The sequence below is a fragment of the Quercus robur genome, chromosome 5, assembly GCF_932294415.1.
Source record: "Quercus robur chromosome 5, dhQueRobu3.1, whole genome shotgun sequence".
Classification (NCBI taxonomy): domain Eukaryota; kingdom Viridiplantae; phylum Streptophyta; class Magnoliopsida; order Fagales; family Fagaceae; genus Quercus; species Quercus robur.
The window spans coordinates 55,031,724-55,051,352 of record NC_065538.1 but is presented as its reverse complement, the minus strand read 5'-3'; the positions used below and the strand labels follow the sequence as shown (position 1 = coordinate 55,051,352).

Genomic DNA, 19,629 nt, shown 5'->3' with positions numbered 1-19,629 from the left:
TTAAATGTTACAATAAAGTATTGATTAATGTCCGTCGGTGATCCCTATTTTCGTATTTTGAAGTATTTCTAATATAATAATCAATGTAAAAGTTTTAGGCACGTGGCTAACTAGCATTTGATAATTACCAACTTATTTTTAATATTTAATTGCCAAAAGGAAAAAAAAAATTAAAAATCAAAGTATCTATCAAGTATGATAAAAGACTAAAATGTAATACTTACTCTTTAAATTTCATCATTTTTCATTTCAATCCTATAAGTTTGAGTTTTGTCATTTCAATCATTTAAGCTTTATTTCTTCCCAATTAAGTCTTTTGTTAATATGCCGTTAGTTATTGCAATTAACTTTTTTTTATATAAAAAAAACATCAATAAATAAATAAATAAAAACCAATTAAATGTGCAAACAAGTATTTATGGGCTTCCATTCGATGGTTCTTCATTCGTCCTTGTTCTTTTGATCCATCTTCACACACATGTCCAACCCGAAACAAGGATTGGAAACATCGATGGGTTCAGAGTCTTGAGAGGAGTTTTCGGTGCAGTGTCGCGATAAGATAATTTGTTGAATTTGTTTGTTTAATGAAATCTAGTTAAGCATGACCAGGTTAAGGTCAAATTGGGAGTAATTGGATGTGGAATTGGAATAAGGGAGAGTGAGAGTGACGAGAATGGAGAAGAGGTACCTTTTGTTAGGGGTGGCAAAATTGGACACGATCCGCGAACCCAACACGACACAATATGAAATTAGTAGGTTATGGGTTGAAACTTAATGAGTTCATGTCATATTTGAGTTGACACAGTTGACCCGTTTAATTAAATGACATTTTACCAATATACCCTTCAAACTCTAGGTATATAAACTTATTAGTTGTTGTGATTTATTTTCTTTAACATATTGTGATTGATTATTTGTGATATTGTGATATAATTTAGTTTTGAATGATTATTTATGATGCAATTACTCGTAAGTTCTAAATTTTATATTAAAAATATTTATTTGTTTGTTTTTTCAAAAAAAAAAAATTTTCATTTTGATAAACTTTGATAAACAAGTTGACGCGACTGACCCGTTTAATAAATGGGTCATATTAAGATTAAGGAATCTTGACCCATTTAATAAACATGTTAGGTTAGTGTTAACTTATATCGTCGAATACTCATGAGTTGACACAACACGAACTCGACACGCAAACACGAATTGTCACCCCTACCTTTTGTTGCAGAGGAAATGGTGGAAATGCCTTCGTATTGTGTTGATTGGAAATCATGTATACTAATGTTGAAGGTAGAAGGAGCTTGAGTAACTTGAGCTGGAGGAGACTAATGCAGAAACTAAATATAAAACAAATATTTAGTTGGCTTTTTGTTTGCACATTTAATTGGCTTTTTTTTAATTAACTTTTTTTTTCTAAAATTAAGAAATAAATATAATAAAAAAACTTAAATATAAAAAAAAATGCTAAAATACAATACTAACCCTCTAAGTTTCACATTTTATCATTTCATTCCTCTAAATTTGATTTTTGTCATTTCAATCCTCTAACTTTTAAGTATGATCAGTTCAATCCTCCATTAAGTCTTCTATTAAATGCTGTCGTCCACTTATTAAAACAATGCCATTTTGGATTTTTTTATAAAAAATTTCTTAATTTCAAAAAACTGGAAAACATTAATTAAAAAAAAAATCAGAAATATCTGTCTCTCTGTGTGTAAAAATGGCAACATTCAGCACCACCCTCATCCTCCTCCATCTTCCTTTCAAACCTTTCTTCTTCTTTAACCTTCAAACCCAATTCCCTCAAAACCCAAACCAAACCCCTATCAATCACCTTTAAGCTTGCCACCATCCTAGTCCTCTCCTTCACTAGCAATAAAATTGGTAAGACCCACCTTGACCTCAAGTCCACCCCACCCAACATTGCTCATGCCATTGTTCACCGAGGCATCATCACTAACCTCCAAAACAAGCACCGCAGCACCGCCTCCACTCTCATCCGCAGCGAAGTTAGAGGCGGTGGCAAAAAGCCCTATCCTCAAAAAGAGACGAGCTGGACACTCCACCGGACCCCACTCAGGCCCGGCGGAGGCATGGTTTTTAGGCCTAAGCCTAGAGACTAGACCATCAAAATCAATGGGAAGGAAAAGAGGTTAGCAATATCGACCGCAATCGTAAGCACGGTAATTAACACGATTGTGGTGGAGGATTTGTTTTATTTTTCAGTGGGCCTACAAATGATGGTGCGGGCGGCATTGGGTTGGGCAGACTTGAGGTCGAGGTGGGTCTCGTCCTCAAGTCCTAATGATAAAAAAAACAACACTAATTGTAGTTTAGCTACAAAACTGGTTGTGGCTTAAAGCTACAACCTTACTCAATAAAATAAAAATTACTCTATATTTTGAAAATCCAACCGTTGAATTGCATTTTTTTACGCTATTAATACGCATGTCAAATTTTGTGTTAATCGAATATTATTTACTATATGATTTATAAGATTATATTTTATTTATTATTTTAAACTACAAAACTTGCAATTTAAACAATTTATTGATAATATAACTATTGATATTTAATTTTCTAAAAATTTTGTTAACATGAAGGATATAAAAAGAAGATGCAATCTAATAGTAGATTTGTCAAATGACAAATTTTAGCTACCAAACTGGTTGTAACCTAAAGTTACAACCTTACTCAATAAAATAAATATTACTACATATTTTGAAAATCTAACTGTTGACAGGCATGCTACGCTCTTAATACACATGTCCAATTTTGTGTCAATCGGATATTATTTACTATATAATCTATAATCTTATATTTTATATATAATTTTAAACTACAAAAACTTGCAATTTAAATAATTTATTGATAATATAGTTATTGATCTTTAATTTTCTAAAAAATTTGCAAGCATATAGGGTATAAGAAGAAGATGTAATCTAATGGTAGATTTGTCATAATTCACCTTCAATAAAAAGATATTGAGTAAGGTTGTAGCCTAAGGCTATAACTAATTTTGTCACTAAACTTTGTCCTAAATTGAAACTCTTTTATAAAATAAATAAATAAAATAAGTTGTCTCAATTTTTTTATTTATTTTTTTATAAGGGTGGCTTGATCGATTCATTCCCTCAAGCCAAATTAGAACTTTGTGACTCTTTGCAAATGGTTTTACATATTCTTTTAGATTATTTGGGTAGTGTAAAACCAGCTTATCGCAGATAAGTTTTTATTTTGTTAAGAAAAGAATCAATTGAGGGATGACTTTTCTTTTTGTTGGCTAAATTACAAATTGTATCTTCTAACTTTGCCTAAAATTCAATTCAATTCTTTAACTTTCAATTTTGTTTAATTCAATCCTCCTATTAGTCTCTGTCATAATTGTGCTGTCAACTTTCAACTTTGTTCAATACAAAACTACATTAATTTAGGGGTTCTTAACAGCTCAAACATTAGATCAAACACTAGTCCTAAGGATCTACAACTCTATAACGATATAGTTATGCATTAGCCTCTGAAACCTAAATAATTGTAAATATTAAACGGAGCTAAAAGGGCAAAGATCTTGCAAGAAACCGCATAAAGAAAAATCATTTTCTTACCCAAAAACCTGTGTCAACATTTGAATTTATAGAGAACCATTTCAAAGCCCTAAAATAACTTTGACTCTCTTTTTTAGAGTAAAATCTTTCAAATTAAAATTCTCATCTTAATCCAGCCTTGATCCTTTTTCCCACTATAAAATACACTTAAGAGATGCCCAAATCTAGGGGCTGGCCAAATTGCATAAACCAGTAAGATTATGACAAATGATTCGAATTTTTGGTGAACCATTTCAAAGAAGCCCTAAAATAAGTTTGACTCTCTCTTTGAGAGTAAAATATTTCAAATTTAAATTAGTCAAGCTTTGATAATTTTTTCCTGCTATAAAAACACACTTAAAAGATGCCTGAACCCAAGGGCTTGCCAAATTGCATAGATTAATAAGATCATGACAAATGATTGGAATGCTAAATACTAACAAAGTTCTTTTTTTTTCTTTCTTTCTTTCTTTTTTGTGTTTCAAACATGGGAATTATTTTAACCAAAAAAATAAAATAAAATTGGGGATTCTCTTTTACTCCCTATTCCTTCTTTCCCATTCTTGTTCTTTTAATTTAACTAGTAGAGATAATGCCCAAGAAATAGAATCTGGCTATTGTGCTATCTTGCAGCCTGATACACACGAGAGCTTAAACAACCAAGATGGGTTGCCCGTGGTCTCAAGAAGATGCCACAACGTACATGAACCAATTAGTGGAAAGAGCTAGAGACATGACATTCACTACAAAAAATTGACTCTTTTTTTTATTAACATTAAACTATAAAAGTCTCAACTTGCATTTAATTATTCCTTAATCTTAAATTAATTTAACAAACAATTTAAAAACAAACATATACCTTTTTTTTAGAAAAAATATATATATACATACTTAAACATAAACTTGTATTTTGAACATAAAAAATAAATTTAAAAGCTTTGTACATTCAATGCATGCATATGTGCACATTTTTGAATCTATGATATATACATAAGAGAGATAATATTGAGAACTTTTATGCCGAAACTAAAAAATGTGCTGCAAAATATATATATTTTTTGAAATATAAATGTAAAGAAAAAATTTTATAATAAAATAAAATGGGTAAGAGTATTTTATGTGTATAAATATTTTTTTTTAACCCAAAAAATGGATATGTTCAGAAAGCATTAGGGTTTCCGGTTTTGAAACAAATGTAAAACATTACTCAAATAGGTGGATATTCCAAAAAGAGGATATTATTCCTTCTTTTGAATGGTATAATAACTACTATTTCTGAATATTATCCCAATCTAAATTTGTCAATTCACATGACCCAACCAATACCTATATAATTTTTTATGGGTTAATTTGTTTGTTTATTTGATTAGAAAATTTAATGAAAATAGAATGAAATAATTAAAAATGTAAGACTCCACAGTGAAAACATAAGATAAGTATAAACCTACGATGTTCTATATGTATAAACATATATTATTTATTATATACAAGATTCCTTTAGTTACAAACAGATAGATATACACATTCTATGTCTACCAAAATGCATTTATTGATTTTCATGAGTATTAATTGAAAATAATAAATTTATATTATAATTATTAGAATAAATTATAGATAATCTTATTTCAAAAAAATAAAATTACATATAATTTGAATATTATTTCAAACAAAAAAGTACATTTCATTAACGGTTGTTGTGAGTACACAACTCGCACCAATCGGTTTTTGTCCGCTTTGGGGAGCCAGTTCCTCACGGTTTTGTCCCAGCTCCGAGTGTGGTCTTTTGGGATTTTCACCTTCTTTGAGGTTTGACGCCCTTAGTCCCACATCGGTTGGAGAACCCTCTCACTCATGGTTTATAAACTTCTGGAGCAACCATGAGTGTACCACTACTACACATGTGTAGTAGTGGTGTGTAGTAGTGGTACACTCATGGTTGCTCCAGAAGCTTATAAACCATGAGTGGGAGGGTTCTCCAACCGATGTGAGACTAAGGGTGTCAAGCCTCAAAGAAGGTGAAAATCTCAAAAGACCACACTCGGGGTCGAGGACAAAACCGTGAGAGACTAGCTCCCCAAAGCGGACAAAAACCGATTGGTGCGAGTTGTGTACTCACAGTTGTCATTTGGATATTAATAATATCATTTTTTTCATGTAATAATTTTTGGAAATTAAATTACATTTCAAAATTACATCATAGAATCTGATAATAAAAAATGACACTGTAAAATGACTAAAAACTAGCAATAATAGGCGTTATTGTAATTGCTTGGATTCATTTCCATTAATATCAATGTCTGACATCTCTTTCAATGGTTCAGTGTCCCAATGGTAAGACTAATTTTGCAACTTCAAAAAATTTTAATTTTAACTGCTAACATCAAACTACAAAAGTGTTAAATGCCTTTGTTAATTTTGAATGAATTTAACAATTATTTTTTAAATATAAACATGTTAAACATAATCTTATAAAATAAAACACATAAAAAAAATTAAATAAATTTTTATTTTCATTCCATATGTTCATATTTTTTGTAAAATGCGCATAAAAGAAAAGGTATTGAGACCTTTCGAATTTCAATCCATGTGAAAGAAGGAAATTTGTTTTCCATCTTCTCTTCTTAAAAGTTAAAACACGTTAATGTGCTACACATGTATTGGAGATCTTTATCTATAATACTCACTAAATATATTCCTATATTAGAAAAACCTAAAGTAAAATAAATCATTGATACCCTTTGTAGAAATTGATGTAAATGTTACAACAAATGATGTTCAATTTATGCTCCAAAAAATTAAAATTTTCTTACAAGTAACATTAACCTATAAAGTAACAACTTGAATTTAACATTTTCTTCATCTTTAATAAAATACAAAAATATTTTTAATCATAAAAATGTACTCAAAAATAAACTTGTGTTCTAAACATATGAAAGAAATTAAATAAATTTTTACATTCCTTCCATTTATGCACTTTTTTTGTACTATATCATACACGGAAAAGAGAAAACATTGAGACCTTTGATGCTAAAATCAAAATTTGAACTACAAATACATATTTTTGAAATCTAACATGTAAAAAAAATGTGCTAAGAGGAGGAAAAACAAAGTGAAATGGGATAAGATATAAATTATTTTTTACAAATACAAGATGTAAAAAAAGAAAGAAGCAAGGTTATGATGTTAATATTTTAAAATTTATATAATATACATGTGAACAAAACACTAATTGTTGTTTATGCAGGTGGGCATTACAATTTTTTTTTTTTTTTAAGTATGCTTAATATCAAGGCCGGCCCAACAAAATTTGGGACCTAAGGCGAAAATTTTATATGAGATCTTTTTATATGTAAAAATTAATTAAATAAAATTATATAATAATAATTAAACTAAGACTAATTTGATGTAAATACAGAAATTGTTGAATAATACTAACTAAACTAATGTTAATTTCATATAGAAGATTAAATATCATTGTTGAACCATAAATTTAAACAAAAAGAACTAAACAAATATTATTTTTTTTTAAAAAGAAATTTACTTTAACTTGAATATATGACTATGCATAGTTAAGTAAAGTTGTAATCTAAAATTTAATTTTGTATATACTTTTTAAGAGAAAGAGATAGATAGATGTGGTTACACGATTTTCCTGACCCAACTTATGTTGATTAGGCCCTGGCCCAAAGCGCAACCCACAACAATTATTTGTAGAGGATGGGTCAAAGAACTTGGCCTCAGTGAACTTGTTCAGTCTAATGCATGGACAGTATGGTTTGCAAAAAGAAAATAGAAAAAACCAGAATGGATCTTTCTCAAGTCTGATTTTATTTCTTTTTCTTCCTGATACAGTTCTCTCGTCCCTTTCTTTGAGGGACTCTACTACATTATATATTTCTCTTCTTTTCATCTCAACCTTACACCTGTTAATCATCCAAGCATCCACTTGAGCACCTGTCCCATCAGACGCCCTCATCAGACCCTTTGTGAGTTGCAGAGGCCAAGGCGGTACTGTTCAGGAGTCTTTTCCTCATTAATGCGGCCAAGAGGTTGGTTGGGGCGCAATTAATGTGGTGGTAGCCTTCCATGAGATATTTTGGAATTAATTCATTTTATATGTTGGGAAGATGAGCTGAAACGGCTGGGGAAAGTTCCTCGTTTGGGGCTTCGTGATGTCCGAGGAGGAGTTACTCCTCGGACAGGTTTCCTTGGCGCTATTGGGGTTGAGTAACGCTTCATATGAGGCTTCTCTTCGGACAGTACGCTCCTCGGACGAGCCTGAGTTTGGAATAGCCCATCATTTTTAGGCCGGGCCCCACAATAGCCCCTCAAAACTCCGGTTTTTACCTCCCTCCGAGGGGAAAAACGGGGTTTTGATATTTGTGAGTGGAGGGAAATAAGGAGATCGTGGGGCGCGCGTGCGGACCGTTACTTTTGACGCGCTACAATTTACGAGGCGTGGCCATTAACTTCTGGAGGCGTTATGTTCCCTTCATCCAACGGCCTGGCGTGGATCGAACGGCCATCGTTCTTTTCCCGTATTTTTAGGCAGGGATGATATTTTCTCTCTCCTCCCGGCTATATAAGACGTCAGAGGGGTTCAGTTCCTTCTTTCATCTACATTTCACAAACCTCAAAAGACTCCAGAGAACTCCATCGAATCCCAGAGATATACGAACACTTGCGTCCGTTACGCCGCCGTAGCCGTTTTTGTGAAGCGTTTCGTCCAAGAGAGATTTCCAGGCGTCCCCTTGAGCGTTTTGTGAAGGTACCAGTACATTTCGCTTTTCTCTCCGTTTCAATTCCCTCCTCGGACTTTACTTTTCTTCGTGGTCTCTACTTTCATTTCCCCCTTTCAGTTCAGATGGGTAGATTCGAAAAATTAGTAAAAACTCCAACCGCTATGGAGGCCTTTAGGGCTAAATATCACATTCCCCCTGGGGTTAGGCTGCGGTACTGTCCTCTGGAAGGAGTATTGACAGATAGAGTTGTGGGAGAAGTCGTTATCCCCATGATTGCTTTCATAGAGGGAGGGATGACACTTCCCATGCGTAGGATCACGAGGGAATACCTGTTCAACCATAGGTTGACACCGTATCAGTGTGCCCCGAATATGTTCAAGATACTAGGCTGTGTAGATGTCTTAAACGAGCGGATGAATCTAGGCCTTACTTGGCACGATGTGGCTTATCTGTACGAATGTCACCGCCTCGGGGATGATGGGTATTATCTTAAATCCCGGAACGAGGACGTTAGGTTGATCTCTTGTCTTCCAGTTTCCAATAAGACCGTGAAGAATGACTTCCTCATTGCTTCTGGGGAGTGGTTCGACGGTATTCATTGTCCAACTCGGGCAAGAAACCCAGGTGCGGCGCTTTTAGGATTGATCCTTTTCGGGGAAAGGATTTAGTATTGAGGGGTTATTTTTCTTGCTTTCTTTGTAATTGGAAAATTTCATGGTCTGACCTCACTTTTCTTGGTTTGTTTGCAGATAAAAGTCACGTTGCTCCTCGGATAAGCCTTGTGAACGTGCCAGCGCTGAACTATCTTCTCAGGTCGGAGATTTACGTCGCCCAGGACGGACAGTTGCGTGCGGCCTATCTGGTTCTGGGTTATCAACCTCTGAGCAGCGCTTTTCAGGCAGTCGGTCACGCTATAAGGGCTGGCAGTCCGAGGCTGGCTAGAATTGACGTGTCCCAGAACGGATTCCTAGCTGACCACGATTTGCCACCAGTTGTGTTGCCAGGTGTCAGAAATCCCTACTTAGCAGAGCAGCTACCTCCGGTAAACGAGCCTGGCGCTGCTGTTTTGGTTGAAGAAGAGGCTGAATCATCTCGTCTTTCCCTTGAGGAAGAGATAGATAAGTTTTACTTCGAGGAGGAAATTCAGCAAGACCCCTTGGTGGAGCTTTCTAATCTCGAAGCAGAGCAGGACCAACATTCCGCAGTTGGTATTCCCTCAATCGTTATCTGCTCGGACGATACTTTAGACGAAGAGATAGAGCCCATGGCAGGAAAGGGAAAGACTCTAAAGGAGCTGATGGCCTCCCGAGGGAAAGGTCAGTCATCAAAGGTTCAGTCATCGAAGGGACCAAGTCCATCAAAGGGACCAAGTCCATCAAAGGTCAAAACCCTTCCCCCTGTGATCCTCCAGGGCGTCTCGGACCCTGGCCTTAAGGTTAATCCAGACCTGAAGAAGAAGAGGCCGGTTGACACTCCTGAGGAAGGTGAAGTGACTGCCCAGCCGACCAAGCAGCAAAAGACTACGCGGGCGCCAAGGAGCAGAAGGGGTAACTCCTCGGAGAGCCGGGATGAGGAGAACCTTGCTGACGTGCGCGCCTCCCCTCGTGCATGGAACCCCAAGCTGGAGCTGGATGGGGTTGCCATCTCCTACAATGCTTCGGTCCGAGAGTATAACAGAGGCCGAGCAGGGTACGTGGCTGACGCCCTAGAGCAACCCCTACTCCTTCCTAGGGACATGGAGGCCTATAGGCGGTTCTCCCAGCACAAGCTCTTCCTATCCCTAAAAAGGGATCTCGCGTTGGTAAGTAATCCTTTTACTGTTCTATTGATTTTCCTATCCTGTTAGATTTCTTTAACACTCTTGTTTCGTTCGCAGATTACTCAGCAGGTGTTCGTGGCTGATGAGTTTTGCCGCGATAGCCGTAGTCGGGTTGAGGCTGAGACCCAGGCTCGGGCGGAGATGGAGAAAGCCTTGGGATCCCTCAAGCACGAGCACCTCCAACTCACAGACGAGTTCAAGGTGTCGGAGAACCGGCGCAAAAGTGCAGAGGCTGGTTTAAAGAGTGCTAAGACCCAGGCGGAGGACCAGCGCAAAGAGCTGTACACGACGCAGCTTAACCTCATCACCGAGAGGCAGGCAATGCAGGATCTCAAGATTGCCCTGCAAAAAGTAGAGGATGAGCTGAGGCAGGTAAAGGAGGAGGCCCAGCTGATCCGAGAGGCTACAGAGGCCGAGAAGAATGCTGCTCGCCAGCTCGGGGCTGAAGAGACGGAGGCCAGGCTGTCTGAGGAGATTCCCGAGGTATGCAGGGAGTACTGCGGCATTTCATGGGCTCATGCTCTCGATGTTGCAGGAGTTCCTGCGGACTCGGCACTAAAACTGCTCGAGAGCATCTTCTATCCTAGGGAGATCCGTGCGAATCCTGAAGATGCCCAAGTGGCTTCGGAGCAGGACCTGGCGGTGCCTGATGCCGTCCTTGTGCCTGATATGGCGGAGGATCCCGCTGCAGACTCTACCATCGAGGTTCCTCCTCCTCAGCCCGAGCAGAAAGAAGATCCTCCTGCTCAAGCTTAGCCTTTTTGGCTTTCAATCTCTGTAAATAGTTTTTATTTTTTTATTTTATTTTATTTTTCTTTTAAATGAGAGTTATCCTACTTTTCCCTTTTTTGTAAGGACCTCTCTTTCTAATGTACTCGGAATATTAATATAAAAATGTTCGTTTTGCCTACTACGGATGTGCGTTAGTAGCACTCTTCTTTAAACATTTACGATCGATGTGGATATGGGTAATCGGTCAAAATAAAATGGGTTTCTGGCGCTGCGCATTTGACGATTGTGATGGTACTAAACTGCGCGCACGCATTAAAATGATTTCCTTTAAGTAATAATCTCCCAATCTATCACAAGTAATAATCTCCCCAAAAGTCTGTGGTCCGAGGAGCCTGGCAGGACTTAGGTTCTGCTTAAAACTATGAATTGTCATGAGTAATAATTTCCCCAAAGTCTGTGGTCCGAGGAGCCATGCAGGACTTAGGTTCTGTTTAAAACTATGAACTGTCATGAGTAATAATTTCCCCAAAAGCCTGTGGTCCGAGGAGCCATGCAGGACTTAGGTTTAGTTTAAAACTTATAAATAGTTGGCTTAAGTATTAATTTCCCCCAAGTCTGTGGTCCGAGGAGCCATGCAGGACTTAGGTTCTGTTTAAAACTTATAAATGGTTGGCTTAAGTATTAATTTCCCCCAAGTCTGTGGTCCGAGGAGCCATGCAGGACTTAGGTTCTGTTTAAAACTTATAAATAATTGGCTTAAGTATTAATTTCCCCCAAGTCTGTGGTCCGAGGAGCCATACAGGACTTAGGTTCTGTTTAAAACTTATAAATGGTTGGCTTAAGTATTAATTTCCCCCAAGTCTGTGGTCCGAGGAGCCATGCAGGACTTAGGTTCTGTTTAAAACTTATAAATAATTGGCTTAAGTATTAATTTCCCCCAAGTCTGTGGTCCGAGGAGCCATGCAGGACTTAGGTTCTGTTTAAAACTTATAAATAATTGTAATGTAGACTGGCAAGCGGCAAATAGTCATAAAAGAAAACGTATGCTAAGCCATTCTTATTAATAATAATACCTCCTGAGATTATTTACATTCCATGGTCGAGGTACAGCTTTTTCATCCAAATCTTCTAGGTAGTAGGCACCTATTCCGGCCACGGATGTGACACGGTATGGTCCCTCCCAATTGGGCCCCAACTTGCCCCAAGAGGGGTTCTTTGCGCTGCCAAGAACCTTCCTCATCACGAGATCGCCTGGACCCAGAGGCCGCAATTTGACGTTAGCATCATACCCTTGTCTTAGCTTCTGGTGATAATAGGCCATGTGAATCGTGGCCTTTTCCCTTCTTTCCTCGGCTAGGTCCAGACTTCTTCCTAGCAACTCATCGTTATCGCTTGGGGTAAACGAGCTAGACCTCAACGTGGGGAAATTGTTCTCGATCGGAAGCACAGCCTCAGCCCCATAAGTCATTGAGAAGGGGGTTTCACCGGTTGAACACCGCGGCGTTGTCCGATAGGTCCATAAGACGTGCGGTAGTTCTTCTACCCATCTCCCCTTTGACTCATCCAGTCTTTTCTTCAATCCGTTCACTATGACCTTGTTTACGGCCTCGACTTGCCCATTTCCTTGGGGGTATGCGGGGGTGGAATATCGATTAATGATCCCAAACTCACGGCAATACTCCCTAAAATTCTTGCTGTCAAACTGAAGACCATTGTCGGAAATGAGTGTTCTCGGAGTTCCGAAGCGGGTGATAATGTTCTTCCAGATGAATTTCTGGGCGCCCACGTCCCTGATGTTGGCCAAAGGTTCAGCCTCCACCCATTTAGTGAAGTAATCGGTTCCGACTATTATGTATCCCTTGTTCCCCGCAGCCTTGGGGAAAGGCCCGACAATATCAAGACCCCATTGCGCGAACGGCCATGGACTGGAGAGTGGGTTGAGAACCCCTCCGGGTTGGTGGATATTTGGGGCGAACCTTTGGCACTGATCGCACTTCTTAGCGTATTCCTGGGTCTGTCTCTGCATGTTCGGCCACCAGTATCCTTGGGTGAGTGCCCTGTGCGCCAGCGATCTTCCTCCGGTGTGACTTCCACATACTCCCTCATGCAACTCCTCAAGAAGAGACTCGGACTCCTCTGGATGTACGCAGAGTAAGTAAGGTCCAGAGTAGGAGCGCCGATAAAGTCTGCGGTCCTCTGATAGCCAAAAACGAGGAGCATTTCTACGTATCTTCTCGGCTTCTAGTTTTTCTTCCGGTAAGATATCGTCTTGGAGGAAATTCCTTATGGGGTCCATCCAACTGGGGCTCTGTCTAATCTGATGGACCTGGGTCGGGTTTCCGCTGATGGGATTGGCCTTGACTAGATCTTCGACTAGGATCATTCGTGGCAAATTACGTGCCGAGGATGTGGCAAGAGTGGCCAGCGAGTCTGCATGAGTGTTTACGCTCCTGGAGACGTGCGTCAGACTGAAGGATTCAAAGCTCGCCTGTAGCCGTTTGACTTGTCCCAGATACTCTTGCATCCTAGTATCTCGAGCTTCTAGCTCTCCCATCACTTGTCCGACCACTAATCTGGAGTCCGAGAAGGCTTCTATTACTCTTCCACCCAATCTTTGAACCATTGCCATTCCTTGAAGTAAGGCTTCGTATTCGGCTTCATTGTTCGTAGCCGAGAATCCGAGTCTTAATGACTTTTCAACGACAGCGCCGTCCGACGATATTAACACTATCCCAACTCCTGATCCTCTCTGGTTGGCCGCGCCATCCACGTAGACCTTCCAATGCATGGTCTCCCCGGCTGAAACTGCGCCAATCAGTTTTCCGCCCAGGTCTTTCTTCTCGGTCATCGTTTCTATAGAGGGCTCAGCAAACTCCGCTACCAAGTCTGCGAGGACCTGTCCTTTGACGGAGGGTCTGGGCATATATTTAATATCAAAAGCCCCCAAAAGAGCACTCCACATGGCGATCCTTCCTGTGTAGTCCGCGCTTCGAAGCACGGCTCGAAGGGGAAGCTGAGTCAGAACGATGACCGTATGCGCCTGAAAGTAATGAGGAAGCTTCCGGGTTGCATGCACTATCGCCAGAATTGCCTTTTCTAAGGGTAGGTATCGCACCTCGGCCTCATGTAGTGATTTGCTCACATAGTACACCGGTCGCTACACCCCATTATCATCCCGTATCAGTACCAGGCTTACGGCGTGGGGAGCTACGGCGATGTAGGCAAACAGCACCTCGTCTGCCTCCGGACTGGACATGATGGGTGGTCGGGACAGGTAGTCTTTAAGCTGTTGGAAAGCCTGAACGCAATCCTCCGACCATTTAAACTCTTTCCACTTGTTTATCAGGAGGTAAAAAGGTAGACATCGATCCGCCGATCGCGATATGAACCGGTTTAATGCCGCAATCATGCCAGTGAGCTTCTGCACCTCCTTCGGGTTCCGAGGAGTCTGTAGACTGTTAATGGCTTTGATTTGGTCGGGACTTATTTCTATTCCCCTATGGGTGACCATATACCCTAGGAATTTTCCAGACCCGACCCCGAATGAACATTTGGACGCATTCAGCCGCAGCCGGTGCTCCCTTAAGATAGCGAAGACTGTTCCAAGGTCTTTTACGTGCTCGGACTCCCTTTTACTCTTCACAACCATATCGTCTATATACACCTCAATGATCTTGCCCAGTTGTGGCTCGAACATCCGGGTCATCATCCTTTGGTAGGTTGAGCCCGCGTTCTTTAGCCCGAATGGCATCACCTTATAATGATAATTTCCGATGGGTGTCATGAAGGCCGTTTTCTCTTGGTCCTCTAGCGCAAGGGGTATCTGATGATAGCCCTGGAAGGTGTCCAGGAAGCTCATTCGAAGGTGCCCCACGGTTGCATCCACCAATCGATCGATTTTGGGTAGAGGGAATGGGTCCTTGGAGCACGCCTTGTTCAGGTCCGTGAAGTCCACGCAGACCCTCCACTTCCCCGTCTTCTTCCTTACCACCACTGTGTTCGCCAACCATTCAGGATAAAAGACCTCTTTGATAGCCCCTGCTCTTTTCAACTTGGCCACCTCGTCCCTTACGGCACTAGCGTGTTCCTTTGAAGGGCGCCGGGGTGGTTGCTTCCTCGGAGTGGAAGAGGGGTTAACGTTCAGGTGGTGGCAGATGAGGCTGGGATCAACTCCAGGGGCATCGTAGGCGTCCCAAGCGAATACGTCGACATTTTCTTTGAGAAATCCGACCAGTTCTTCCTTTTCTTGAGAGGGCAATTCAGAGCCGACCTGAAAGAACTTCTCCGGGTCATTGCTGACAGCAACCTTATCTAAACCTTCACACCTTATCTCCTCGGCTAGCCCCTCGTCTTGCTTTGCCGAGGAGGCTGGTTGCTATAAGTTCTTTGGGGCCGAGGACTCGACCAAGGGCCGATGTAAAACGGCGGCCACCACACACTTCCTGGCCACGGCTTGATCTCCTCGGATCTCTTCCACTCGTCCTCTGGATGGGTATTTCACTTTCTGGTGAAGTGTGGAGGTCACGGCCTCTAGGCTGTGGATCCATGGCCTTGCAACTATCGCGGTGTAGGGTGAATAAGCGTCGACCACGATGAAATTCACCTCCACCACTTCCGCCCCAGTCTGTACGGGCAGTCGGATTTGCCCCTTTGGCGTAACAAGCTTCCTCTCAAAGCTGAGGAGGGGGGAGTCATAAGCTGTCAAATCTTCCGGCTTCAAATTCAGCCCCTTGTATAGGTCGGGGTACATTATCTCCACCGCACTTCCAGAGTCTACTAATACCCTTTTCACATCGAAACCCCCAATCCGCAAGGTGACCACCAGGGCGTCATCGTGAGGTTGAATTGTTCCTCTCTTATCCTCATCCGAGAACCCCAGTATCAAAGAGCTTCCCTTTTTTAACTTTTTGGGCTCCCTTTGCCTGCCTTCGGAGGGAAGGCGGTCCACGGCTAATACCCTAGGGATGGGTGGCCCAGTTCTTCCCGGTGCAGCGAGGATGACATGTATCGTCCCGGTGGGGGGTCTTAAAGACACGTCCCTTCGAGGTTCTTGTGTTGCTTGGCCGGGATGGCCGCTCGAGGGGTGCAGCAGGTGACGTAGCTTTCCTTCTCGAACCAATTGATCCAGGTGATTCCACAGATTCCTACAGTCCTCAGTGGTATGCCCGTGGTCCTGATGATAGTGGCAATACAAGTTCTGATTACGTCTGGCAGGGTCTCCATCTGAAATAGGGTTCATCCCTTACTTTCTCCAGTACTTGTTGTACCGGCTCTCTGAATACGGCATTCACTGTTTGCGGGTTGCCCTGCCCAGCCTATCGCGGAAAATCTCTCCTCGGCTGACCAGGATTGTGACGTTCCGTCCTGAAATCATTTGCTTTAAGGGGGACAACCTTCTCCTTTCCCTTCCCTTGCATCTGATCCTCCTCCACTCTTTTGTACTTGTCGATCCTATCCATTAGCTGTTGGACGTCAGTAACTGGTTTTCCGGTGAGGGATTTCCTCAAGCCATGCCAGGTAGGGAGGCCGCTTTTGAACGTGCTGATAGCAACATTATCATGGTTGTTATCTAAATCGTTATACACCTCCCAATACCTATCCGAGTATGCTTTCAGGGTTTCTCCTTCATGCATGGACAAGGACAGTAGCGAACTGAGAGGTCGAGGGACTCTGGTGTTTGTAATAAAACGGGAGCAAAAAGCTTGAGTGAGCTGCTTGTAGGTGCCTACGGAGTTTGTCTTCAGGCTGTTGAACCACCTCATTGCCATCGATCCCAAGCTGGATGGGAAGATCTTGCACATTAGGGCTTCGTTTTGCGAATAGATCGCCATTTTTTGGTTGAACTGACTCACGTGCTCTATCGGGTCTGTTCTGCCGGTATAGATGGCGAATACCGGTTGGTTGAAGCGTCTTGGCAGCTTAGCCCCTTCGATTCTACTCGTGAAGGGTGACCTCGAGACCTGATCCAACGCCTTCTTCATGGCGTCGCTCCCCGAACCTTTGCTGGATGGGCTCTCATACTTCCGTACTGGGCGTGGTTCCTTTTCGTAAGAAAAGGTCTCACTTGGGGGGGTCCTTGACCTTCGTCTGTAACTCATGTCCTCCGCATTAGAAGACTCGCCTGAGTCAGAGGGAGATCGTCTTCGCTGTACACGTCGTAACTTCCTTTTCAAGTCATCTATCTCTCGCTGCATGGCCTGGTGACTATTTCGCCTCTGAGACACATGACTTCCTGTCTGAGTGTGACTCTGACTCGTCCGGATAGTATGCACACTTCCCTCACGATTCCCCCTGCCGCCTGGGTTGGTTGGGTTATTTTGCCTCTGGGACTCGGCGGGTCATGTCCGTTGGGAGTTAGCTTGGTGAGGATCCTTCTGGTGTGGATCCTCCTGGTGTGGATCTAGTTCTTCCATGCTCGACCGTTGCACTAGCTGATGCCCTAGCTCTTCCCACAGACGGCGCCAATTGTGGTTACACGATTTTCCTAGCCCAACTTATGTTGATTAGGCCCTGGCCCAAAGCGCAACCCACAACAATTATTTGTAGAGGATGGGTCAAAGAACTTGGCCTCAGTGAACTTGTTCGCTCTAATGCATGGACAGTATGGTTTGCAAAAAGAAAATAGAAAAAACCAGAATGGATCTTTCTCAAGTCTGATTTTATTTCTTTTTCTTCCTGATACAGTTCTCTCGTCCCTTTCTTTGAGGGACTCTACTACATTATATATTTCTCTTCTTTTCATCTCAACCTTACACCTGTTAATCATCCAAGCATCCACTTGAGTACCTGTCCCATCAGACGCCCTCATCAGACCCTTTGTGAGTTGCAGAGGCCAAGGCGGTACTGTTCAGGAGTCTTTTCCTCATTAATGCGACCAAGAGGGTGGTTGGGGCGCAATTAATGTGGTGGTAGCCTTCCATGAGATATTTTGGAATTAATTCATTTTATATGTTGGGAAGATGAGCTGAAACGGCTGGGGAAAGTTCCTCGTTTGGGGCTTCGTGATGTCCGAGGAGGAGTTACTCCTCGGACAGGTTTCCTTGGCGCTATTGGGGTTGAGTAACGCTTCATATGAGGCTTCTCTTCGGACAGTACGCTCCTCGGACGGGCCTGAGTTTGGAATAGCCCATCATTTTTGGGCCGGGCCCCACAATAGAGATTATTTGGTGTGTAGCTTAGTAGGAGATTAATTTACAAAAATTAAGCTCCCAAACTATTAGAGGAGATTAGTCATCATTGATGATTTATCACATTTGCAGCATTTTTTTTTTTGGAAACATTTTTGGGTTTCAATTGGTTTAAATTTTTATTGGTCTCTTATTTTGGAAGCCTTGTTAGAAATGAAAAAGAAAAATATTAAAGATGCTACAAAATGTTTACAATATAATCTGATAATGACTGTAATTGATGAATTTCAACAACTTAATTTTTTGTATTTGAATTACTTTTTTATGTAATTTGTGACATGTCAATTAAACCTATAATAAAATTTGTGGTATTTTTAGCACCACTCTTAAAAAAAGTACCAATTATTTAAAAAAAATGTTATATTTTAAAAAACTTTTGGGCCTTTTACAGGAAAATGGAGCATTTTTTTAGTAGAGAAATTTTATTTTGGCTGTGGGGCCTTAGGCCTAGGCCTTGGCCTGGTCCTGCTTAATATGTGTTTTCAATTGTATTGTATTTTTTTTTTTTTTTTTTTTTTTTTTTTTTTTGAGAAGCAATTGTATTGTATTTAAAAAGTGCCGTTTTTAATGTCTCTTTATATGTACTAAGCATGTGTTGAGAGATTATTTTAGTATATAAAAAACTATAAGTATTTCTTCATGTTTATCCTGTATCTAAAAAGTGTATAATACATATAATTTTTTTAATTAGAAAGTTATCTATAGTTGCAAGCAATATTTTAGTGCGAAAAATGGTTTATATGAAGAATTTGTTTTAAAATTTTTTAAGTGGCCTACATTTTAGATTTTTCCATATGTAACCCCAATATTGAAGTTTTTCAAATTTAATTTGATTAGTATATATGTGAGGACATTTTGAACCTTTTAAAAAGTGGAAACCAAAAAATTGTATCCCTTAATAATAGTATAATTGCCACAAAGTATCTTCATGAAATTTATTATTTTCCTCATTTGACCCTATTATTTGATGGTTTTTAAATTTATCATGAGTAATGTGTAATTATTATTTTCCTAATAACTCTATTATTTGAAGATTTTAAATTTATTATGATTAAGGAGTGAATATTTTGGACCATTTAAAAGGTGGATACTAACCAATACCTTTATAGCTCAATTGGTTGGCATCTCCTGGTGTTTTCATGACATTTAGGATTTAAATCCCCATCCCTTATTGAAACTATTAAATTACCAAAAAAAAAAATGGAAACTAAAAATTGTATTATCCTTATAAATGATTTTTGAGATTTAAAATAACATAACAATCTATTTTAATACATGATTGAATTGAGATATCAGTTTCCATTTTATCTTATTTTAATAGATGATTGAGTTAAAATATATGTTAACCTTGCTCTAAATAAAAATAAATAAATAAAAGAGAGAAAGAGAGAGAGTTAAAATAATACTACATAATACTATTTTTTTATTTTTTTTATTATTTTATTTTTGAAACTTATTATATTTCTTATTCTTAAATGGTGAACATTTTTAATTTATATTTTGGTCTTTCTTTTGTTTATAATACATCAAAACAGTATAAATAGTCTTTCATTTTCCATGCATTA

At 40.0% G+C, this 19,629-nt stretch overlaps 1 pseudogene; it reads left to right on the top strand.

Moving 5' to 3' along the window:
• Positions 1 to 1,233: 1,233 nt before the first annotated feature.
• LOC126728385 (50S ribosomal protein L4, chloroplastic-like) lies at positions 1,234 to 10,901 on the top strand (annotated as a pseudogene).
• The last annotated feature ends 8,728 nt before the right edge of the window (positions 10,902 to 19,629 follow it).